Genomic DNA, 17436 nt, shown 5'->3' with positions numbered 1-17436 from the left:
GGGGCATGCTTGCTTATATTATTACCCAGCCGGGAACAAAAGTGTCCGTGAGCACGTGTGTATGAATGGGGGAGGGGGGGGGGGGGGGGGCTGGGATTCGGGGAGGCATTTGTCTTTGATGGCTGGCGTTCAGACATCCAGACTCTGTGGTTGGTGGTTTTTTGGAAAATCACCATCCGAGCAGGCAGTTTGCCAAAGCCTGCCGAAAAGTCCCCCCCCCCCCACCCGCCCACGCCCTTTACACCCCCATCACCAAAGGGCGTAACAGGGCCAGTCACCAAACACGGAGTCTACCCAAAAAGGGTTCTGAATACAGCTGTCGTGCCGAATTGAATCTGTGCACCAATTTGGTAATGGTAATGGTAATGGTAATGGTAATGGTTGAATTTCATTTGAACATGCATCAGATTACAATTGAATGCATCCCATAATCAGTTCCCAGTTCCACATGTCCAAAAGGAGTAGAAAGAAGCAAAGCTTATTAATTCCTACCCCTCCATCAGTAACTGTTACATTTGTTCACTTCCTGCTTTCCTAATATAATTAAAAACATCTTTTATTAACTAAAATTAACTAAAATTAACTAAAATTAAATACAATTAAATAAAATTGTATTTTATTACATTTTTATTATTATTATTATATAATACAAAATAGAGGTGATATGACCATACAATGACATAATGGGTACCATAGTAACTGTCAATATAGTGATATTATAGTATAGTATATTGTTATTATTTACATTCGTAAATTAAAAAACGTTTTTTTAATTAAAAAAACAATTTATTAAATTTTTTTTAATTATTTGTTTATTTATTTATTTTTTGGCACGTATGATATGACCATACAATGACATAATGACTATTATTATTTTTATTTTTTAACATTTTTTCAATTAAAAAATATATATAATTTTTTCATTTATTTTTGTCACATATGATATGACCATCCAATGACATAATGTGTACCATAGTAACTGTCAATATAGCGATATTGTAGTATAGTATGGCGTTATTACTATTATTTTTAACATTTTAAATTTTTTTTTTTACATTTTTTTAATTAAAAAATATATATAATTTTTGAATTTATTTTTTGTCACGTATGATATGAGCATCCAATGACATAATGGGTACCATAGTAAGTGTCAATATAGTGATATAAATATATATATATAGCACATCATGTATTGTATGCTTGTATTTGTGTTGCACGATTATGAATACGTGAACTTTTTAGACGCCACCTTTGAAGACGCACCAGAGGGAACATGATTTTTAATATCTGCGGTTGCCGAGTGATGACAGTTGTTTAAAAAAAAAAAAGACAGGGAGGAATCATAAGAAGGACAGTTTTACGATCCTGAAACTGCAGGAAGGAAAAATGTTAGCTTAGGTCAGGTTTGAATCCTGACGCCGACAAGGCAGCTTGCTTCGCAGCTGGGATGACAACCAGCAACTCCGAGTCTGAGGAGGGTGTGCCATCTCCCGGTCAGGGATGAGATCCTGAGTTTAAGTAGATGCAAGGGTGCAACATGCGGATTGGTGAGGCGTCTACAGTGAGGCGGACTGAAGGGTTCAAGGGGGCTCTGGTCATGAGTTTTGGATAGTGACCGAAAGGACAAGATGGCGGGTACAAGCGTCCTAAATGAGTTCTGGGTTCTCCCTTAAGGTGAGAAGATCTGGGATGAAGTCAGAGTAGAACTTCTGCTACTCCGCATTGAGAGGTGACCTGGGTACCTGGTCAGGATGCCCCCCCCCCCCCCCGGGGAGGTGTTCAGGGCCCGTCCAACTGGTCTGAGGCCTCGGGGGAAGACCCAGGACACGTTGGAGCCAATGATTCATGTCCACCTTGGAGACGGAGGCTCCATCGGAGGCAGCTGGATGAATCATTGCAACGCCCCGACAGCCATGGACAATGAAAATGATGCCTTTTGAGTGTTCAGCTGCTGTGTGATGATTTAAGCATTCTAAGGCCAGACTGTGAGTCAGACTGTTATATTTAGAACATGGCCAACCGTTCAAAGTTTAAGAAAAACTAGCGGCTTGTAGTACGCCATAAATTACAGCATTTGGATTGAAAAATTGAAAAAGTGATTTGGTTAGAGTTCGTTTTGGTTTGAGTCGTGAGTTCTGGAATGAATTAATGATGCTAACCAAGGTTCCGCTGTATAGGCACTTTAGCGGAAGGGTACGCATGCAATTTTTAAAAAAAAATTTGATTTTTTTTTTAACATTTGAACATTAATTCATTCATTTTCGATCGCTTATCCTCCTTATCTTATGGGTAGGAAGTTAATATGGTTGTTTTTTAATTTTAAACTCGTCTTGTATATTTCTTAGCTATACCTTTTGAGGTACTTTTATTCATTCATTTTCTACCGCTTGTCCTCACGAGGGTCGCGGGGGGGGGGGGGGGGGGTGCTGGAGCCTATCCCAGCTGTCTTCGGGCGAGACCGGTGGCCAGCCAATCACAGGGCACATATAGACAAACAACCATTCACACTCACATTCATACCTATGGACAATTTGGAGTCGCTAATTAGCCTAGCATGTTATTGGAATGTGGGAGAGGAAGCCGGACTCGGGTCTCCTAGCTGTGAGGTCTGCGCGCTAGCCACTCGACAGCCCTCCAACGCTAACATGTGTGAGTCTATATTATGTCTTATATGTCGTATTTACTATTATTATGTCTACTATATTGTGTAATATATTCTTTAAAGTTGACTATAGGGGTGTTATTTCATGTCAAGAGAGCTCTAATAATGCATAAACAGGTTTTTGGTGGTCTAACTACGCAAATCTTCCATTTATAAATAAGAAATCATTCATCATCATCCACTCGGCCACCATGCAGCCATTTTCTAAAATGATATTGTTAGAAAGTGACTAACAATGACAATAAAACGTGACCTACGGGGCACACTTTGGAGCTCAAATTGAGAATAACTCGATCGGCATGACTTTTGGTGGCACTGATGGGGTCGGGAGTTGAACGCTAATTAACCAGCGACGAGGCACCCGGGGACTCCATGTGGAAAAATGAAAGTGTCAGACAAGGAAAAATCTATGCATAGCCTATACACCAGTCAACATCCCACACACATTTTTCCTTTCCCTCCCTGTGCTTTTTTTTTTCTCAATGAAAGCCTTTCACACAGAAGACACATGTCTCTGCGGCAGTCGTGTGCCCCCCCCCTCCCCGGACACCAAAACGGCTAAAGTTCATCTCATTAACTCCTGACGAGCCTCTTTGCCCACTCTGTCTGGCACAGGAAGCCGAGAAATCCTGACGCAATCTAATCATGCGTACAATTTTTTTTTTTTTTTTAATTAAAAAAAAAAAAAACATCACTCCCTCACAGAAAAATGTACCCCCGAGTCCACGTTGACAAATTCTTTAACAAGCTGTGGTTAAAAGGAAGCTGGTTTTACTCTGAGTCACCCCCCTCCTTTCAAACGGTTTACTGGAAATAAAGAGGGAGGAGGAGGGAGGGGGGCACTTTCAGAGAAGTCACGTGACCGGGCTGGGCAAACCACAGCACAGAGAGCCTTTGAGTGCAGTAGTAGGCCAGGGGGAGAGGCAGGCACATACGCCCAGCGCAGATGGCCCTGATTTGAGTTACAGGAGATACACGATCCTGGGAGTTGGCAATCAAGAATTCACAGCCGGTTAACCCCTTTGTTGCCAGAATGACAAAATCACCAAAAAAAAAACCACAATCAACGGTTGATTCATGGCGGATGATAAAAAAAACGGGGATCAGGGTTTAAAGTCGAGATGCCGCCACCTGAGAAGCGGAGGCACGAATGCAATATCGACACACACAAACAGGGTGGGGAACGTGAGCGAATATGGGGGGGGGAATGAGTGAGGGTTTAGGGATCCGAATAATCTATCCAGGGCACATCCATCTTGAAGTCCCAGTTCAGTCTGAGATAACAGCTTTATATCCCGATCCCGAGTCTGCACCCCCAATTCAAAGAAGTCTACGTGATGAACTTAAGGGGCGGTCCGGGATCTCCTTTGGCGAAAGATGCAAACGTCCACGTCATCGCGCCGGAGTGGGGAAAAACCGCGCCACGAAACCTGCCTCCAGTCGGCGTTGTCCAATCACACTTAAAACTCCCGAGGCTGCCAAACATCATCAGCGAGAGAGCGAGTGTGACACGGGTGGCGTGTGCGTGACGAGGAATAAGCGCGTAGCGGGAGTGGAAGCGAATAAAAAGACCAAACGGGAGGCAAGAGAGGGAGAGCGAGACGACGGGTGTGTTTTAAGACGGCGGCACGCAACGTCACTTTAAATCTGCCCTCGCTTGGATGCAGGACGCGCAGACCGCTCTCGTACGGCGGTGACGTTCAGCAGTCACCGAGACGCAAAATCTGCTGTTACGTTTGTTGTCGCGTTGTTTGCTCGATTGGAAACAGTTCTGGGTTCGGAAGATCTGGGATAAAGTCAGAGTCGAACCTCTGCTCCTCCACATTGAGAGGAGACCGATGAGGGAAGAAATGCATGATGGCTTTTGAGTGTTAAGTTGCTGTGTGATGAATTAAGCATTCTAAGGGGAGACTGTGAGTCAGACTATTATATTTAGAACCTGGCCAACCGTTCAGGGGTTCAAAGTTTCAGAAAAACCTGTAGTACGCCATAAATTACAGCATTTGGATTGAAAAATGGAAAAAGTGATTCAGTTAGAGTTTGTTTTGGTTTGAGCCGTTTGAGTCGTGAGTTCTGGAACAAATTAATGATGCTAACCAAGGTCCGGGATCTCCTTGGCGAAAGATGCAAACGTCCACGTCATTGATGCAGGACGCGCAGACCACTCTCGTACGGCGGTGGCGTTCGGGAGTCACCGAGACGTAAAATCTGCTGTTACGTTTGTTGTCACGTTGTTTGCTCGATTGGAAACAGTTCTGGGTTCTGAAGATCTGGGATAAAGTCAGAGTCGAACCTCTGCTCCTCCGCATTGAGAGGAGACCGATGAGGGAAGAAATACATGATGGCTTTTGAGTGTTAAGTTGCTGTGTGATGATTTAAGCATTCTAAGGCGAGAATGTGAGTCAGACTGTTATATTTAGAACATGGCCAACCAGAAAACTAGCGGCGTACTAGCTTGTAGTACGCCATAAATTACAGCATTTGGATTGAAAAATGGAAAAAGTGATTCAGTTAGAGTTTGTTTTGGTTTGAGTCGTGAGTTCTGGAACAAATTAATGATGCTAACCAAGGTCCGGGATCTCCTTGGCGAAAGATGCAAACGTCCATGTCATTGATGCAGGACGCGCAGACCACTCTTGTATGGTGGTGAAAAATGGAAAAAGTGATTCAGTTAAGAGTTTGTTTTGGTTTGAGTCGTTTGACTTGTGAGTTCTGGAACGAATTAATGATGCTAACCAAGGTCCGAGATCGGAAGTCATTGAGACACAAAATCTTCTTCTACGTTTGTTTTCGCGTTGCTTGATCAATTGGAAATATCTTGATGGTTTCCTTCCAGGACCACACCCATAAACATGTCTGCCCGCTCCAAACCCTCCTGCTAGCTTAACATTGAGGTTCTCCTTTGATTTCAGATCAACATTGCCTATAATAGTTACTCTTGTCGTTGTTATTAACCCTCCTATCACTGGACACATTTTAAGGTATACAATTCATAGCTACCTCAATGGTGATGATGTAACTACACAATAAAAGATATCATGTTTGGTGCAATTTTGAGCCATAAAAACGGCCACAAGGTGGCAGAAGTGCATTTTATAAGCGCTATGCGGTATGCATTTTTACCATTTAAGGTCTTGCTCCACAACAACCAGGAAGTGAGATACTAACCACAGCAGGAAGTATTCTCACAGTGGTATTTATATCTTAAAAGTTCTATTACTATGTCTACTATATTGGATAATGGGCTGCACGGTGGTCGAGTGGTTAGCGCACAGACCTCACAGCTAGGAGACCCGAGTTCAATTCCACCGGGGACTCGGGTTTCCTCCAACATTCCAAAAACATGCTAGGTCAATTGGCGACTCCAAATTGTCCATAGGTATGAATGTGAGTGTGAATGGTTGTTTGTCTATATGTGCCCTGTGATTGGCTGGCCACCAGTCCAGGGTGTACCCCACCTCTCAGACAGCTGGGATAGGCTCCAGCACCCCCCCGTGACCCTCGTGAGGATAAGCGGTAGAAAATGAATGAATGAAAGAATGATTTCTTATTTATAAATGGAAGATTTGCGTAGTTAGACCACCAAAAACCTGTTTATGCATTATTAGAGCTCTCTTAACATGAAATAACACCCCTATAGTCAACTTTAAAGAATAAATTAAACAATATAGTAGACATATTAATAGTAAATACGACATATAAGACATAATATAGACTCATATATGTTAGTATTGTAGGGCTGTCGAGTGGTTAGCGCGCAGACCTCACAGCTAGGAGAACAGGGTTCAATTCCACCCTTGGCCATCTCTGTGTGGAGTTTCCGGTTTCCTCCCACATTCCACAAACATGCTAGGTTAATTAGCGACTCCAAATTGTCCATAGGTATGAATGTGAGTGTGAATGGTTGTTTGTCTATATGTGCCCTGTGATTGGCTGGCCACCAGTCCAGGGTGTATCCCGCCTCTCGCCCTCTGACCCTCATGAGGATAAGCGGTAGAAAATGAATGAATGAATAAATGAATATTGGATAATATTAATATAAGGGTGACTGTAGGGGTGTTATTTCATGTCTAGCGTGCTCTAACAATGCTAAAAGAAACTGATTTAGACGGTGGTAAACAGGTTTTCTATGCCCTAACTACAAAAAATTAAATTTTTAAATAAGGAATCATACTTTGTGGAAATTCACTCATCACAGTTTCACTTTTGCATCTCGCAGCAGTTTCTTGATGGCTAATTATTTAAAATTGCGTACCACTGAGGGGATAAAATGCGTAGTGTAAAGTGTAAAAGGAGGCTTCACTCGTCAAGGAATTATCCGACTCGAGTCATGTTATTCTCAGCACTCGAGTCCAGTTTTTAGCTCCTCTGCCCACCTCTGGTCACCAGCGTTAAAAATACTGTTGCTAAATTATAATATACTCAAGATGATGCAAGACGTTTGTACGACACCGCACGCATTGCAGTTGTCCGAGTCATAAAGTTGTGAAAGTGCACGGCGGCGGTGACGCATCGAGGTGGGGCTGGATTAAGTCGTGCGTACAAAGACAGGCACGCCACATTATGACGCGGTTTACTTAACACCGCGTGTTTGATCGACGCCACGGCGCAAGGCGACGCGGTGATGTAAAACAAGCAGACAGAAAATATGGATCTTCCAGTTCCCTTTTTCCGATGAGGATCTGCGTCACTAATCGGCAAAATAATTCTTTACATGAGGGATGAGTCGAGTAGTAGTTTGCGACAACAAGCCCCCCACCCCCCCCGACACAACAATCATTTTCAGTTTGCGGTCCGATCCAACACGTTTTAATCCAAACGCCCTGTTCTCATGTAAACACCAGTCTTGGATGAGATCGGGGGGGTTTTGTTGTCCTCATAAAGGAGACATGCGTTAATCTCCGTGGCAGCTGCTCCATTCATGGGATGCTAGGAAATATGTCCATCTGCGGTGACGTTTGAAGTGGAGGGGCTTTACGACGGCTACAAAAGGGAACTTAAGTAGCAGGGGCGAGGAGGGGACGCCATTGTTGTTGCGGGACACTTAGAAATCAGAGTCACGACAGGTGTCCGACTGTACGGGTGACAAGTGCGCCTTGACGCGGGCAAGGTCGGTCGGGGGAGTGCCTGGCGCACATCTGCACACGTGCGGAGAGGACTTTTGTTGAGTTTAATAACAAGCGTCGCTATAAATCAAACATGCAGACATTTATATACGCAGGATCCGTGTTGTGCGCACACAGGAAACATGAAAGTTAGATTTACTGTATTTGTGCCTCATAAAAGTCCAATTCTCTGCTCAAACACGTTGAGGGAAAGGCTTTGATACGGTAATAGCACTTCCGGGATGGTTTCAAGTGTCTTTTACGGGTTCACCTGAGCTGCTTTTCATTTAGTGTACAAGTCAGACGATCATACTGTGCACCAGTGGCGTCATTTGGCCTATTTTATTTTAATAATGTAATATTTTTTTTTTTACAAAAAAAAGATTTTTTTTCTGACAAATTTCATATAATAGAGCAAAAGTATGCTAATAAGCAAGCCAATAAGCAGGCTAATACTAGCCTATTACTACTACTACTAGTAGTAGTAGTAATCAGAAGAATAATAATAATGATGATATTAATAATAATAGGCTAGTTAATAATATCATAATTACATTACATAATTGATCACTGTTTTTTTTTATAATTTTTTTTTTTACAAATTTTATATAATAGGGCAAAAACAGGCTAATAATCAAGCCAATAAGCACTACTAGTAGTACTAGTACTTGTAGTAATAATCAGAAGAATAATAATGATGTTAGTAATAATAATAGGCTAGTTAATAGTATAATAATTTTTATTACATAATTGATCACTGTTGATTTTTTTATTGATTTAAAAAATATATATATATATTTTTAAATTTTACATTATAGGGCAAAAGCAGGCTAATAAGCAAGCCAATAAGCAGGCTAATACTAGCCTACTACTACTCGTCGTAGTAGTAATAATCAGAAGAAGACTAATGATGATAGTAATAATAATAGGCTAATTAATAATATAATAATTATTATTACATAACTGATCACTGTTGATTTTTTTATTGATTTTTTTACAAAAAAAATATCTGACAAATGTTATATAATGGGGCAAAAGCAGGCTAATAAGCAAGCTAATAAGCAGGCTAATACTAGACTACTACTACTACTACTAGTAGTAGTAATAATCAGAAGAATAATAATGATGATAGTAATAATAATAGGCTAATTAATAATATAATAATTATTATTACATAATTGATCACTGTTGATTTTTTTATTGATGTTTTTTACAAACAAAATCTCTGACAAATTTTATATAATAGGGGCAAAAGCAGGCTAATAAGCAAGCCAATAAGTAGGTTAATACTAGCCTACTACTACTAGTAGTAGTAGTAATAATAATAAGAATAATAATAATGATGACAGCAATAATAATCGGCTAATTAGTATTATTATTATTACATAATTGATCCCTGTTTATTTTTTATTGATTTTTTAAAATGTTGTTTACAAATTTTATATAATAGGGCAAAAGCAGGCTAATAAGCAAGCCAATAGCAGGCTAATACTAGCCTACTACGACTACTACTCGTAGTAGAAGTAATAATCAGAAGAATAATAATGATGATAGTAATAATAATAGGCTAATTGATAATATAATGATGATTATTACATAATTGATCACTGTTTATTTTTTCCTTTATGCATCGCGTCAGAGCAAACATTAATTGGGGCGCTGCAATGACGTCAGCCTCCCTCTGGATTCTGAGCGCTCTGTCTCCCTCTTGTGAACAGAAACAGCATTGTTGCGCCAGCCATCCATTTTCTTTGCTGCTTATCTGTATTGGTATATGTTTGTATATTTCTGATGTATTATTTCCATATTATGATGACACCAGGCTCAGTATTCTCCCACGGGTGTTGCTACTTCCGCTGTTTTTTTTTTACACGCCCCCCCTGCGGCGTACGTCATTTTTAGTAGAGACGTGAATGATGTAAACTTACCTTGATAAGCGTTTTCTCTACTGCTGATTCTTCTTCCATTTGAGTAACAATATAGTTGCACATCATAAAAGACGCTAAACATGACCTGGTGATGCTAAACACCTGAAACGTTTCACATATTGACCCTTCATAGGTCATAGATGAGACTGTTGCATCATCTCTGAGCGACCATGTGACCTCCCTTGCATCTCAGCATTTGCTAAGCAGGTCTGTTTAACAGACATTTATGTTAAACAGGGGTCTCAAACTCAATTCACCTGGGGGCGACTGGAGCTAGGGTCTGGGTGAGACTGGGCCGCATCAGGCTAAAAAAAAAAACCCAAAAAACGCATTTATTAAAAGCAGAAAAATATACAAACTTTTTCAGTGCTTTGGTTCCGATTTTCTACAAGAAAAGCTCTGATAAAACATTCCACTGTTCTCAAATGTCTTAATTTTTATTTTTCTGCACAAATTAAGATGAAACATAAATAAACAAATCAAGAATAAAGAAAATCAATCAGTAATAAATAAATATAATAATAATAATAATAAAATGGCAAATAATAAAAACTTAAGAAACCACATATAGTTGGTGGGTAGACAAATGATTTTTTTCAGATTAAAATGAACAAAGCATTATTAGAGCCCTGTAGACATGACAAAACACGACTATAGTCACATTTATACTCTTTTTATTTACAACATATTGCGCAACTGCAGGGTCTTGAGACACATGCTAACTCGCAAACTAGAGAGCTAGCGACCTAAACGGTAGCCTTCAAGTTATTTCCTTTAAACTTAAATAGCCAAAAAACTTACCACTTCCACACGGATGGGGAGGATAACTATTAACAGTTATTTAACCTTTAACATGAACATGAATCAAACGTAATAATTTTTTCTGGGTACATGATACCATACAGCATCCATATCAAACTTGCGCGGGCCGCACTAACATTAAACTTTCATATCAAGGCGGGGGCCTCAAACTAGTGTCCTGCGGGCCACATTTGGCCCGCGGGCCGCCGTGTTTGAGATCCCTGATGTTACACATGATGGTTTAGCAAGTTGTATGATTAAGTGGTAAAATGCTCATTTCCTGTCCATTCTAAAAACTGCATACCGTGGAAGTACTCACGGCAGCCACAAAGTCGGGTAGAGGTGCGAAACCACCGGTGCCACTTCAGGGAAATTCTTGACACCAATTGGGGTTTTCCCCCATAAATTTGTTTTGTCAAATCAGTGTGCATGCACAATGTGAATGTGACTGCAAATGCGTCATTTCCATCTGAAGCCTTTATTGGCAGATGTGATGACAGAATACCAACAGAGGAAAAATAAATACAATAATGGGGATGTGGCATAACAATTATAGGTGGTAATAACAATGGTAAAGACTGTTGTAATTATAGTCATGTACTTTTACTGTTGTTTTTTGCTTGTTACTGAAACTTGTCTTGTATATTTCTTAGCTATACCTTTTGAGGTACTTTCTTCCATTCATTCATTTTCTACCACTTATCCACAGCAGGGTCGGAGGCGGTGCTGGAGCCTATCCCAGCTGTCTTCGGGTGAGAGAGGCGGGGTACACCCTGGACTGGTGGCCAGCCAATCACAGGGCACATATAGACAAACAACCATTCACACTCACATTCATACCTATGGACAATTTGGAGTCGCTATATTAACCTAGCATGTTTTTGGAATGTGGGAGGAAACCGGAGTACCCGGAAAAAACCCACGCATGCACGAGGAGAACAAGCAAACTCCAAAGATGGCCGAGGAATTGATCCCTGGTCTCCTAGCTGTGAGGTCTGCGCGCGAACCACTCTACCGCCTTGCAGCCCTAACTCTCATTATGTCTACTATATTGGGGAATATGAGTGTAAAGTTGACTATAGGGGTGTTAGTTCATGTCTAGAGGGCTCTACTAATGTTCATTCATTCATTCATTTTCTACCGCTTATCCTCACGAGGGTCGCAGGGGGTGCTGGAGCCTATCCCAGCTGTCTTCGGGCGAGAGGCGGGGTACACCCTGGACTGGTGGCCAGCCAATCACAGGGCACACATAGACAAACAACCATTCACACTCACATTCATACCTATGGACAATTTGGAATCGCCAATTAACCTAGCATGGCGGTCAAGTGGTTAGCACGCAGACCTCACAGCTAGGAGACCTTGAGTTCAAACCCACCTTCGGCCATCGGTTTTCTACGGGTACTCCAGTTTCCTCCCACATTCCAAAAACATGCTAGGTTAATTAGCGACTCCAAATTGTCCATAGGTATGAATGTGAGTGTGAATGGTTGTTTGTCTATATGTGCCCTGTGATTGGCTGGCCACCAGTCCAGGGTGTACCCCGCCTTTCGCCCAAAGAGTGCCAACATGGCAAAGTTTCGATGATAACAAAAGGTACTCACCTACATCAGTGCTTCCGGTCATCATGATGAGGCGTTGTCCACGCCATTCCTGTCCTCAACTTCAGATTATCAGGGTGATGGCGGGACGTCCTACTCGGGAGTGACTTGGCAGGAGAGGCTTGGGGAATCCATGGCTGATAAACCACAGTCTCTCTGATGCTGTGTAGAGATAGACCAACAGGGGGAAAGTCGTTAAAAACAAGAGTGAAGTTGGCCCCCACTTTACACAAAACTATGGCCAACTAGTCGTTTGCATTTGCGTTTCTGAATGATACGCCAACCAAGGGGAACCATGGTTGGCAGGCCCCAATCCATTCTATCCAAACAATAATCATTTGACACCACTAAAGAGCCAAACCGTTCCTGTCTGGACATGCCTCCTGAACTGGATCTCAGACTAAAGCTATCCTATCCTGTCTGTCTGGTGTTCGTCCTTCCTAGTCTTTGAGCATGAACCCATGAAGCCTGCTTGGATGAGAAGCGAAATGTCTTCTGAGACAACCTTATGACTGATTCATGGACCCAGATATTCCAATAGCCACGTATACATGGACCCAAATATATCAATAGCCACGTATACATGGACCCAAATATTCCAATAGCCACGTATACATGGACACAAATATTCCAATAGCCACGTATACATGGACCCAAATATATCAATAGCCACGTATACATGGACCCAAATATTCCAATAGCCACGTATACATGGACCCAAATATATCAATAGCCACGTATACATGGACCCAAATATTCCAATAGCCACGTATACATGGACACAAATATTCCAATAGCCACGTATACATGGACACAAATATTCCAATAGCCACGTATACATGGACCCAAATATTCCAATAGCCACGTATAGTACATGGACCCAAATATTCCAATAGCCACGTATAGTACATGGACCCAAATATTCCAATAGCCACGTATACATGGACCCAAATATTCCAATAGCCACATATACATGGACCCAAATATTCCAATAGCCACGTATACATGGACCCAAATATTCCAATAGCCACGTATACATGGACCCAAATATTCCAATAGCCACGTATACATGGACCAAAATATTCCAATATCCACGTATACGTACATGGACCCAAATATTCCAATAGCCACGTATACATGGACCCAAATATTCCAATAGCCACGTATACATGGACCCAAATATTCCAATTACATTCGCTTTATTTGCTGAAACGGAAAGAATGTCACCTTTGTATACACCTCATTCCCAAAGAAAAGTGCCAATCCCAATGGATATATAATGGGATTCACGAGGGTGAAATATTCCTTTCCCTCAATCCGATTGAGGTATCTTGTATCTTGGAGAAAAACTCATGTAAACGTGGCTACTGACCTGAATGAATGAGAAGAATCACTGGCCTCCACACGTTTGTAAGTCGGATCTGGGTGAAAACATAATGTACTACCCAATCCCCACCAATGTGTGGCGCTGTAAACAATACCATACCATGAGAAATGCTGAATATCTCCAGCCATGACTGATTATTATTTAACAGCAGATGAGCCCCCTACTTGGATCGCTCCGTGAGACTGTCTGCTTTTTTATTTCATTTATGGCTCTTTGTAATTGACTCCTTTTAATTAAAGCCGTGAGTCAAAGGAGGGCTAAGGCGGAGTGGGATGGGTTTCTGGCACATTCTGACAGTTTGTTGAGCTGCCAGCTTTGTGATCTTGACCTGATAAAGGCCAACGACTTACAGTCAAACACGTCTCATTCCACACGGATCACACACACGACCTTCGTTGCAACGCTGGGAACACGAATATTTGGTACACGGGAAACTTTTTTAAACATCATTGCTTTAAGAAGGAACTTAAAGTTCACAACACCAAAACATCAATTACAACACATTGGAAACCGCAGGAGGTCATTATTCAATATAACAGTCTGACTCAGGGTGTCATTTTACAAAGAACACTAAAATCATCGCACAGCAACTTAACACTCAAAAATAAATACACAGGACAAGTACCAATACAGGTTTAAAATTAAAAAACAGCTATTTTAACTTCTTCTCCATAAGAAGAAAACATGTCTAACAAGTCATTCAATGCAAAATTTTCCAGTAGGAAGATATCAGGCAAGATGTGACTACTCCTGGTTTGTAAGTACGATGCTGTGCACTGTATGCCTGTAGTCGCTTCTTTGTGTGTAAAACTCCATTTAATAAACACTAAAATCATCGCACAGCAACTTAACACTCAAAAATAAATACACAAGACAAGTACCAATACGAGTTTAAAATAAAAAAAGCTATTTTAACTTCTTCTCCATATGAAGAAAATATGTAGCGAAAAAAAAAAGTCGCCCCAGCACAATGGACAGCCCCTTGGATGATTGACAGGTATAATCAAACAGTTTAGTAACAGTTGAGCGGGTGACAAAGGGGGGCCACAGTGTAACACTGTGTGTGCTGCGTTTGTTTCAGCTCCTGCACACATGCGTGTGTAGGAAGGGTGCCGGTGACGCACTGAGGCAGTTAGGCGTTACGCAATGGCGCACCGATGCAATCTGGTGGAACTGGGGTGGGGTGGGACACGAGTCCCGGACTTACATTGGGCGAGGCAGGACAGGACCTGACACACACGGGAGGGCCGGACAATGGCGTATGTGCAATGTCTTTGTACGCCGTGGAGCTGACACCCTTTTCGTGACACACATTAGCTTCTGGACTGTCGCTTCAAAGTCATTTCCTGAAAATCACATTTACTCCATATTTCATAAATAAACATTTTTTTGCTCTTTCGGAAGCACTGTTTGCTCGCTAGCTAACGGCTAGCCCTTGCAATGTGGTATAAACAATGAATAACGGCGTCTAAAAGGGTGTTATTTATTGTCTATGGGGCTATAATAATGTTAAAAAACATATTTAGAAGGTCGGAAACAGGTTTTCTATGCTCCAACTATGAAAATATCCAATTTATGAAATTAATTTTAGAGCCAATTAACCGCTATAAACGAGGAATAAATGTATTGTAAATCACACAAATCATCATCAGTATCCCGATGGAAACAAAATTAATAATGGAGTCTAAAAGGGTGTTATTTATTGTCTATGGGGCTATAATAATGTTAAAAAACAAATTTAGAAGGTCGGAAACAGGTTTTTATGAAAATATCCAATTTATGAAATTAATTTTGGAGCCGATTAACCGCTATTAACGAGGGATAAATGTATTGTAAATCACACAAATCATCATCAGTATCCCAATGGAAACAAAATGAATAATGGCGTCTAGAAGGGTGTTATTTATTGTCTATGGAGCTATAATAATGTTAAAAACCATATTTAGAAGGTCGAAAACTGGTTTTCTATGGTCCAACTATGAAAATATCCAATTTATGAAATTAATTTTGGAGTCGATTAACCGCTATAAACAAGGGATAAATGTATTGTAAATCACACAAATCATCATCAGTATCCCAATGGAAACAAAATGAATAATGGCGTTTAAAAGAGTGTTATGTATTGTCTATGGTGCTATAATAATGTTAAAAACCAAATTTAGAAGGTCGGAAACAGGTTTTCTATGCTCCAACTATGAAAATATCCAATTTATGAAATTAATTTTGGAGCCGATGAAATGAATAATGGCGTCGAGGAGGGTGTTACTTATTGTCTATGGGGCTATAATAATGTTAAAAAACATATTTAGAAAGTCGGAAAAAGGTTTTCTATGCTCCAACTATAAAAATATCCAATTTATGAAATTAATTTTTAGAGCCGATTAACCGCTATAAACGAGGGATAAATGTATTGTAAATCACACAAATCATCATCAGTATCTGAATGGAAAAAAATGAGTGATAATGCACATCACTACTAGCAGGTACCGCCGCAAAACAGGAAACGGAACACCAAAATAAGAGCACAAAAACATGAAGTAAAAAAACAAAAAACAAACGTCATACAGAACATAGCAAAGCTTCCATTGAGATGAAAAGGTGACGAGATCCGTGCCTAACACAATGAGGAAGGAAACTGGAATGATAGCGATTGTTGTGTTTGTTTACGAGGCATTCGTTGCACGTCATGCGTTGAGCCGAACAGACAATTTTCTGCAGCTTCGTTAAACACCACCTGTGTGTAAAATCCCCAACTGCGTGAAAAACGTCCCGGTATTTCAAGGAACTCAGACTCTGATGCTGAAATGTCTTCCTGGTAAAATATGTGTCAGTTGTCAGTTGGAGCCGGCAAGGGAATTCACATGCGTTTCCTTGAAAATTTATGCCTGACTGTTATTTTTATTTCTTTTGCTTCCTCGCATTATGTCATATGTATGCAGGTGATTGTTCCCTAGTGTGTAAAAACAACACATGGGGTCTTTAAAAGTGAAGTCTGAATGAGCTCCGCAGGGGGTCATTATTCAATATAACAGTCTGACTCAGGGTGTCATCTTGCAAAGAACACTAAAATCATCGCACAGCAACTTAACACTCAAAAATGAAGTCTAAATGAGCTCGCCAACACATTGGAAACCGCAGGAGGTCATTATTCAGTATAACAGTCTGACAAGAACACTAAAATCATCGCACAGCAACTTAACACTCAAAAATGAAGTCTAAATGAGCTCGCCAACACATTGGAAACCGCATGAGGACATTATTCAATATAACAGTCTGACTCAGGGTGTCATCTTGCAAAGAACACTAAAATCATCGCACAGCAACTTAACACTCAAAAATGAAGTCTAAATGAGCTCGTCAACACATTGGAAACCGCGGGAGGTCATTATTCAGTATAACAGTCTGACTCAGGGTGTCGTCTTGCAAAGAACACTAAAATCATCGCACAGCAACTTAACACTCAAAATGAAGTCTAAATGAGCTCGTCAACACATTGGAATCCACAGGAGGTCATTATTCAATACAACAGACTGACTCAGGGTGTCGTCTTGCAAAGAACACTAAAATCATCGCACAGCAACTTAACACTCAAAAATGAAGTCTAAATGAGCTCGTCAACACATTGGAAACCGCGGGAGGTCATTATTCAGTATAACAGTCTGACTCAGGGTGTCGTCTTGCAAAGAACACTAAAATCATCGCACAGCAACTTAACACTCAAAATGAAGTCTAAATGAGCTCGTCAACACATTGGAATCCACAGGAGGTCATTATTCAATACAACAGACTGACTCAGGGTGTCGTCTTGCAAAGAACACTAAAATCATCGCACAGCAACTTAACACTCAAAAATGAAGTCTAAATGAGCTCGTCAACACATTGGAAACCGCAGGAGGTCATTATTCAGTATAACAGTCTGACTCAGGGTGTCATCTTACAAAGAACACTAAAA

At 40.8% G+C, this 17436-nt stretch overlaps 1 protein-coding gene across 6 annotated transcripts in view; it reads right to left on the bottom strand.

Annotated features, from left to right (window-relative positions):
• Window positions 1–17436, bottom strand: part of rps6kb1a (ribosomal protein S6 kinase b, polypeptide 1a) — a 78456-nt gene that overhangs the window by 47790 nt on the left and 13230 nt on the right. For 4 of the 6 annotated variants that reach the window (XM_058088260.1, XM_058088266.1, XM_058088261.1 and 1 more), the window contains exon 3: window positions 12101–12259. The gene's annotated coding sequence lies outside the window, so the exon portion shown is untranslated. Of the gene's footprint in view, window positions 1–9952; window positions 10001–12100; window positions 12260–17436 lie in introns of all 6 variants that reach the window. The other 2 variants (XM_058088264.1, XM_058088265.1) reach the window with 2 other exon arrangements.

This window comes from Doryrhamphus excisus, chromosome 11 (assembly GCF_030265055.1).
Source record: "Doryrhamphus excisus isolate RoL2022-K1 chromosome 11, RoL_Dexc_1.0, whole genome shotgun sequence".
NCBI lineage: Eukaryota > Metazoa > Chordata > Actinopteri > Syngnathiformes > Syngnathidae > Doryrhamphus > Doryrhamphus excisus.
This window is presented reverse-complemented; position numbering and strand designations above follow the sequence as displayed.